This window comes from Centropristis striata, chromosome 14 (assembly GCF_030273125.1).
Source record: "Centropristis striata isolate RG_2023a ecotype Rhode Island chromosome 14, C.striata_1.0, whole genome shotgun sequence".
In the NCBI taxonomy this organism is placed as follows: Eukaryota; Metazoa; Chordata; class Actinopteri; order Perciformes; family Serranidae; genus Centropristis; species Centropristis striata.
Window position 1 is genome coordinate 30,048,201 of NC_081530.1, and position 8,102 is coordinate 30,056,302.

Below are 8,102 nucleotides of genomic sequence, written 5' to 3' on the forward strand. Positions count from 1 at the left end.
CCCGTCGCCCTGCTTTGCATTGCATGTTCTCTTATCATTTCGAGTGTCTTGTTATTTCTCAAAAGCATCTGGAAGGCATGTTACAAAACATCAAAGCTGCCAAGGAAATCAACAACGGCTCTGGTATGTCACAAGTCTAAATGTAAAAGCTTAACATCTGGCTGATGCCAAAATCCGTCTGGCAGGCATCCTGACTCTTTGCTTCAACGTGTTGTTAAACTTCATTATCTTCTTTTTTTTCTTCAGGTTCTGTTCTTCGAGTTCCTGGTGGCCGGAGGTGCAGCAATTCTCACCATCGTGGCAATGCCACACTTGGACATTGTGACCAACGTGACGATACTGAACAGCGTGGCCGTCCTCTCCGCGCTCCTACAAGTGATCAGTCAGTGCTCCGCTAAACAAACCAACCGCTACCTGCTGCCATCCATCACCGCCCTCTTCCTTCTTTTACTCGGTCACATCCTGTTCCTCTACTTGTATGTCGCGAAGGACCCCACTGATGTGAAAATGATGACTTGGGTGGGTCTGGCTGTTGGTGGGTCCTTCTTGGTGTCTCTCAACTGGTGGGAGAGCTACTTTAGACTGATCGGCGAGAACAGCAAATCTGTCTTCCTCAAAGAGCTGTGCAAAGACATAAGAAAGTGCCAGAACATGCTGCACATCCTCTCCAGCCTGCTCAGGATTGCGGTGACCGCCTGTGTGCTCGGAGCCTACGTCCATCTGGACAAAATGGACTGGAACATCGTCACCGCCATCCCGAGACGCGAGACTACAATCATCGGCATCATCGTTGGAGTCCAGTTGATTTCCTCTGCGCTCTGCCACTGGTTTTCTTTGGTGGCCTGCAAGATGCACGCCGTGCGCCGATGCTTCATCCTGCCTCTGTACCTGGCCTCTCTGGCCGTCATGGTTCTGTTCATCATCCCCGTTATTGTTTACTATCAAGACTACAGAATAAGTCTGAACGGGACTGCAGTCAACTTCACAGGCTACTGCACTGAGTTTGTGGATGGAAGAAACCTAACCCTGACGGACAGTGTGTTCTCACATCTGGTTTATGATGTCACACACACTCTGTGCTTCATCGACATGTCCGAGATTATTGACATTGGCATACTGACAGGTAATTAAAGGCGTGCATGTGTTACAATGCATGTTATACACACAATGAGTTATTGTTGCCGCACCCTGTCCTGCATACCTGTCAGCCCAAGTGCTCAATCTTCATCATAAAAAATGATATCAAGGTACTTTACAAAGTTGAAAATTTTCATTTAATGTGTTCTTTCAGGTTCAGCTGTGTCCTGGTGGCTCGGTCTTGTGTTGGCCACCCTCCACCTGTGGCACCTCGGCCTGTATCGTATCGAGAGGACCCAAGACCTGTTCACGAGGAGGCTGTATGAAGGAGCTTTTATCGAGCAGTCCCTGCTCCTCAACACCCGATTTGACATCCAGACCAAAGGCAGGAAAAAGACGTAAGTTTGTGAAAAGAGTAATCTTTCATGTCACAACAATCATCTAAAGCATGCTTGTTGATCATTTTGTCTTTTCTCCAAATAAAACTGCTGTATTTTCAAATTTGTAAATCTTGTCATGTTTAGTTCCAAGACAACTGAGACAGCGAACATATATCTGTGCGCGACCATGTGGCATGAAACCTACGATGAGATGATAAACATCATCATCTCAATATTCAGGTGAGGATTTTTCTGTATCAACATATTTCTATTCCTCTGGCTCTTTCTCTGTTGATTTCCTTGAGGTTAATTATATTGCTGATTCAAAGGGAGTTCTCTTAGAGATGGCATGGATTTGATCTTTGCTTTAAACTTCAACATATTTTCTGAAAAAGAGAATTTGAGCCAAAAGGAGATAGCTGCTTCACTTGTTGCTGTTACAGAACTTTTATTTGTTTTGTTTGTGACTCCGACACCTTTAACAGTGCATGCTTAGCAACAACAATGTTTACTTAATCACAGTGGATTCCTCATATTTTCTCTTTCTGCCTCTCTGAACACTGCAGACTGGACAAGTACAGACCAAAGAAGGACCAGATAAAGGATGATTTCACCTTCGAAGCCCATATCTACTTTGATGACGCATTTAAAGAAGTCAAGGGGAGCCGGGGGCGTCACCTCAACGAATACGCAGAGAACCTTGTGCAAGTCCTCACAGAAGTTTATGGGTATGAACTAAGTTTGCAGATGGTTTACAGTTACTGTATGTTATAGTGTTAAGTATCAAAGATTACTTCTGCACAAATTACCTAAATGTTCGTCCATTCTCTGGCATCAGCATCTTCACAAACATCGACGAGAGGTTCTTCAGAAAGAAGCAGCAGATCCCGGATCAGACGGTCATAAGGACACCGTATGGAGGCCGTCTGGTGCTCACCATGCCTCATGGGAACGTTATTGTTGTTCACTATAAGGACAAAGACCTCATCCGCCACAAGAAGAGATGGTCTCAGGTAAGAAAGTAAAGACTTGTAGAACCCAGACGGTACATTTACATGGCTCACAACATTTCTATTTCATTCTCAACAATTGCCAATAATTCTTGTTTTCCAGGTCATGTATCTCTACTATCTTCTGGGCTGGAAACTCATGACCAAATATTACGCACGCTGGCAGAAGGAAGAGGACGAGTCTGCGCTGAAAGCAGAAGTCCAGGTGAGATAAGAAAACATATCAAAGTTTTATGTTTTTTCATGAGCTCAAACAATCACAGTATTTCGAAATAAAATCAAACTGTAAATCAAGACAAACTGTTCCCATTCCCACAGAAAGAGAAGCACAACACCTACCTCCTTGCTTTAGATGGGGACACAGACTTCCAACCAGCTGCTGTGATGCTGCTCGTCGATCGTCTGAAAATGTACCCACGTGTCGGGGCAGCCTGTGGCAGGATTCACCCCACGGGATCAGGTTGGCACATTTTTACAATATGTAAAAAAAACCCAATCCAAATACAACATTAAACAACAGTGACTACAGACATTTGAGTTGAAGTTTATAATCCCTCTGTATTTCCTCTGCAGGTCCTGCAGTGTGGTTCCAGAAGTTTGAGTACGCTGTCAGTCATTGGCTGCAGAAGACAGCGGAGCACGTGATTGGCTGTGTGCTGTGCAGCCCCGGCTGCTTCAGTCTGTTCAGAGCAGAGGCGCTGATGGACGACAACGTGATGAAGAGGTACTCCACCACATCCACGGAGGCGAGCCACTACATCCAGTATGACCAAGGTAACGTGTTGTTTGATGGGACTTCCTGTGCTTCACTCAGTCTTGCCGATGTCTTTGGCTCACATATAATCACATTCCCTGCAGGTGAAGACCGCTGGCTGTGTACTCTTCTGCTGAAACAGGGGTGGAGGGTGGAGTACAACGCAGCATCTGATGCTTACACCAACGCACCTGAGGACTTCAAAGAGCTCTACAACCAGGTGAGTGGTGCAACTTTTCCATTAATTTTAGCTTAAAATACCCTACAACATTCGGTAAAACTGGTGTATTTGCATATTTTGAGAATGTACAGATGTGGATCTCTTTTGGTGCCGGTTGAGCCAATAATCACACCAGTCACGCTAACGATTATTTGCCACCTCCAGCGTCGGCGATGGGGACCATCCACAATGGCCAACGTGGTGGATCTGCTGGGCTCCACCACCATCATATCCAAGAGGAACCCATCTATGTCCAAACCCTTCATGTTCTACCAGCTCTTTGCCATGACCTCAGCCATCCTGGCTCCTGCCACCATCGTCCTTTTGATTGCAGGTTGGTTTTTTGTGTTTGAGTGCAAAATGTCTGTATGTACTTTTAAGATCAACCAGACTTCACTGGATTATCTTCATAATGGGTTTTTTTAAATGTATGCCTCCAATTGTGGTCTCCAGGTAGTTTTTCCTTCATCTTTAATATGGATGCCAATGGAGCCCTGGTTCTGGCTGTGATTCCTCCCATCATATACCTGATTCTTTGCTTCAAAATCAAGTCGGACACTCAGATCACTATTGCAGCAATCATGAGTATCATATATGCATTCCTCATGTTGGTGGTGACAATGTCCATTATCGGTAAGTTATTATCAAAGATGTAACTTTTTGCAGACACATGCAGCAACTTTATTGAATTATTTTTGGTTAAACCGCTCAGTCGCTTTAATCATAAAACCTCTCTCTACTTTTGTCTTTCTTCAGGCTCAATGGTGAAGGACAAAACCATCCTGACACCCAGCAGCATTTTCGTTGTTGCCATGGCCATCATGTACATCATCACTGCGGTAATGCATCCTCAGGAAATTCAGCTGCTGTTCCACGGTTTTCTCTACATCATCTGCATCCCCAGTGCCTACCTCCTGCTTATCATCTACTCCATGACCAACATGAACAACGTGTCCTGGGGCACCCGAGAGACAAAACCTGCCGCTGGCGCTGGCGAACCAAAAGAAACCGTCAAGCAAACAAAAACCCAGAAAGGTAGATAAAAGTTTGACACTAAGGAAAAAGAGTAATATCATGCAACTCACAGTGCCACACTAGATCTGTAATATTGTTTGTGCTGACTGAACTGAAGTTGATCTTCATCCTTGCAGCCAAAAGCACCTTCCAAAAGTTTGTCTCGTGGTTCAAATGTTGCAAAAAGTCCAACCAGAGATCTGCAGACATGCAGCCTGTTGTCACCCAGGAGAATCTGATCCCAGAGCCTGAAAGCGGGCCCCAAAACACTATCGTTGATGACTCCAGGATGCCAGAGCTAGAGGAGATGTAAGTCCTAAACGTGGAACATTGATTGAAATGCAGCGTGGAGGTATTAGGAAGAGTGAGATGATACTAACGACTGTTCTGATTGTGTTCCAGGCAAGTGGAGCCTGTTTACGATCACCCTATCCAAGGTAAGTCCAAACTATTTTGCAAAAAGTCTAAAAATCTGCATTCTTTTGTTGCAAAAACTTCCAGCTCACTTAAATAAATAAATGTGATGATATCTAATATCCTCCTGTCTTCTCTCCAGATTGGGTCACACAGCTACAGAATGTGTCCAGTGACCTGCAGCTGAACGAAGACTCACTTGATAAGGTGTGTATGTCTCTTTTTACCAGGTTGATGCTTACCACATGCAGGTAAAAAAAAAACTGACTATCTGTACAGTGAAGCAGTTGCAGCACTAATTGTTTTGTTGTGTGCTAACAGACTATATAATTGAAATGGGTTCTGTGTGTCTTTGCAGGAGGAGGAGAACTTCTGGAGAGAGCTTCAGAAGAAGTACCTGGAACCTTTGCCAAACAATAAAGAGAGACAGGAAAAGATGAAAAATGACCTGAAAGAGCTGAGGAACAAGGTGGGGTGGGGAGCTGAACTACAGCACACATCTTACAGGAACCTACTGTGCAATGAATCTTAAATTAATCGTGTCTTTCTCATTACACACAGATTAACTTCGCCTTCTTCATCTTGAATGCCCTGTGGCTAGTGGCGACATTTACCCTCCAGCTCTTCGGGGCCTCTTTTTCCATCACGCTGCCCAAGGTCGACTTCAACCTCGAGTCCACTGGAGAAGACGTAACGATAGATCCGATCGGCTTCATGTTCATTCTCGGATTCGCCACATCGGTGCTGATCCAGTTCCTTGCTATGTTCTACCACAGGTGACCACTTGGATCAAACCACTCTGTTTCTTCCTATTTTAATGATGTCCACAGTGTCTGATAATCTAACTTTTCTGTTCTGTTTCTGTTTTGTTTTTTTAAATCTAGAATATACACTTTGATTCATTATGTGGCCTTCCTGGACACAGAGTCCCTAAACCTACAACCTGACAAGCAAAAACCTTTCCTGCCAGGCAAAAAGGTATTTTCAACTGTTTCTGTAACTTCTAACACTACAGCAGCTACTCATGCTTATGAGGGGCCGTGTGGGCCATTATTCTTTCTTCCCTCTCACATACACAAAAAATACCTCTCACATTCACAAAAATTGTGTGTATGTGAGAGGTAAAATTCTGTATGTGAGAGGTACAATTGGGAGGGAAGAGGGAAGAATGAATTATGGCTCATACATGCTGATGCTGCTTGTCTTGTCCTTCAACTGCTCCTAGAACTATAAATAAGTCTTTGGTAATTGTTAATTGCAAATGTGCAAAGCTCAAAACGTAGTGAGGGTGTCATGCAAGGTTATTATTGCAAACAACATTTTAATCGCCTGATGAGTCCAAACAGCATTGATTGCTCTTAAGGTGATTATAACAGAAAAGAACATTTGATTGACCTACAAATACTTTCCTTTAATTATGAATCCAGCCACACCCTTTGAGCTACTGTTGTTAGAATAGAAACAAATAGCTTAGAAACCTGCCAGTAGTCCAGGTGTGGTGGCAATTAATTGAGCTGATGTTTCTTTTCTTTTTCTTCGTCTAGGATGAATCTGACTCCATCACAGAGTCGAACCCCCAGCCAGAGCCCCAGGAGGACTCCGAGTCTGAATCTGACAGTGAAGATGAGTTATACAGCAGACACGCTGGAGGAGGGACGATGGTGTAAACACACACTGTGTGCACAACACTTTTTAGCACTTTGAAATATGCACTGTATGTGAGATTGTGGCAACAGTGTTTTCATTATGTATTTTATTTATTTTAGTGCAATTTATTTATTTGAAAAGCTTTTATTTGAAGCAATATGTCATCAAGTACAGAAAAACAAATGATGCATATTTTGAAGGAAAAAGGAGAAAAAAAGGAGAAAAACTCAGGTACAGAAAAATGACAACACAACTAAAAAATGTTTGTCTGAGTATATGTGTAGTGTGCATATGAAAGCACCAAACAACAGGTCAGGAAATGTTACATTGTTATTGCCTTTTGTGAAAGATGAAGGAGTTATTTTTGATTGTAAACCTTATAGTTTGCTTTGAGTTTGCTGCCTCTGTGTGAAACACACTATAATGTGAAGAGGAATGACACTATCTGCATCTATTGAGTTATTTAAATGATGAGAATGGGTCAGGAAAATCAGGGAAAATCTGCACTCGAAGTCCTCAATCAGGGAATATCAAACAGAAATGCCTAAGATTCATTATCCGACAAAACTTTCTGATGTTGTGTTGGAGCATGATATTCTGCTGGTTGTCTATATGAAGTATATTTACATGCTGATTGTATGTTTTTGCACTGCTTTTAAACTATCTTGAATCCCAAATCTTATAAAATGTTGAAATTCAGCTTTTACTTTACTTTTATTTTTCTAGAATTTTATCTTAATTGCACCAGATATAATATATTATAACTCCTCTTGAACTTTTTCTTGAAGCTGCCGGTGACGTTGCGTGTGTCAGAGGAGGCACAGCGGCCACCAATCTGTGTGTCAGATCATGATCTTTATTTTTAATTATTGTTGAATGAAGTAACTATATGCCGTGCATTTTAACTTTGTATGCAAGTTGACAGTTGTCTGTTAGATGCTGTTTCTTTAGTTGTATCATATTCTTGTTTCTAAATAAAGCACTTGTGATTTTTTAATGATTTTGTTTGGCTTGGTTATTATTCTAAGCGCTGCTCAGAAAATGAAATACTATCTCTGATTATGTTTTATATTTGACATATGAAAGAGAAAGGAGAGAGAAATATTAGTTTCACATGCTGCAGACACACTTGTGGGGAAATTTAGGTTATTTTTACTGTAAGCCAAGAAATATTTATGACAGTGTGACATGTACTGGAAGTCATCCCTCAGGGGGCTATTAGTTCTCACTCTGACTTTATGTGATTTCCTCTCTCCGTCTAACTCGTAGGACTGGAATATTGGTAAAAATGTGTTGTGTAATTTCCCACATCTTCAAGTCCAGGAGCCTCCATAAAAATAAAAAAAATGCAAAGGTCACACGCCCACGACTACAGGTGGAGCTGACTACGCCTAGAAATAGATGTGTAGTCATAATTTGGAAGAACACATAAGATGAGTAATTAGAGATATATTTAGTTAACATTGTTGTGCGCACAGTCACATCTGTACTTGTGCGGGCATGTTTGGCCAAAACCAAATTCAGAGACAGTTCAATTAATTATGATACATGTAAGTTTTTTTTTTATTACATTCATATTTTATATA

At 42.1% G+C, this 8,102-nt stretch overlaps 1 pseudogene; it reads left to right on the top strand.

Moving 5' to 3' along the window:
* The first annotated feature begins 303 nt into the window (after positions 1 to 303).
* On the top strand, positions 304 to 7,482 carry LOC131984343 (chitin synthase chs-2-like; annotated as a pseudogene).
* Positions 7,483 to 8,102: the final 620 nt, after the last annotated feature.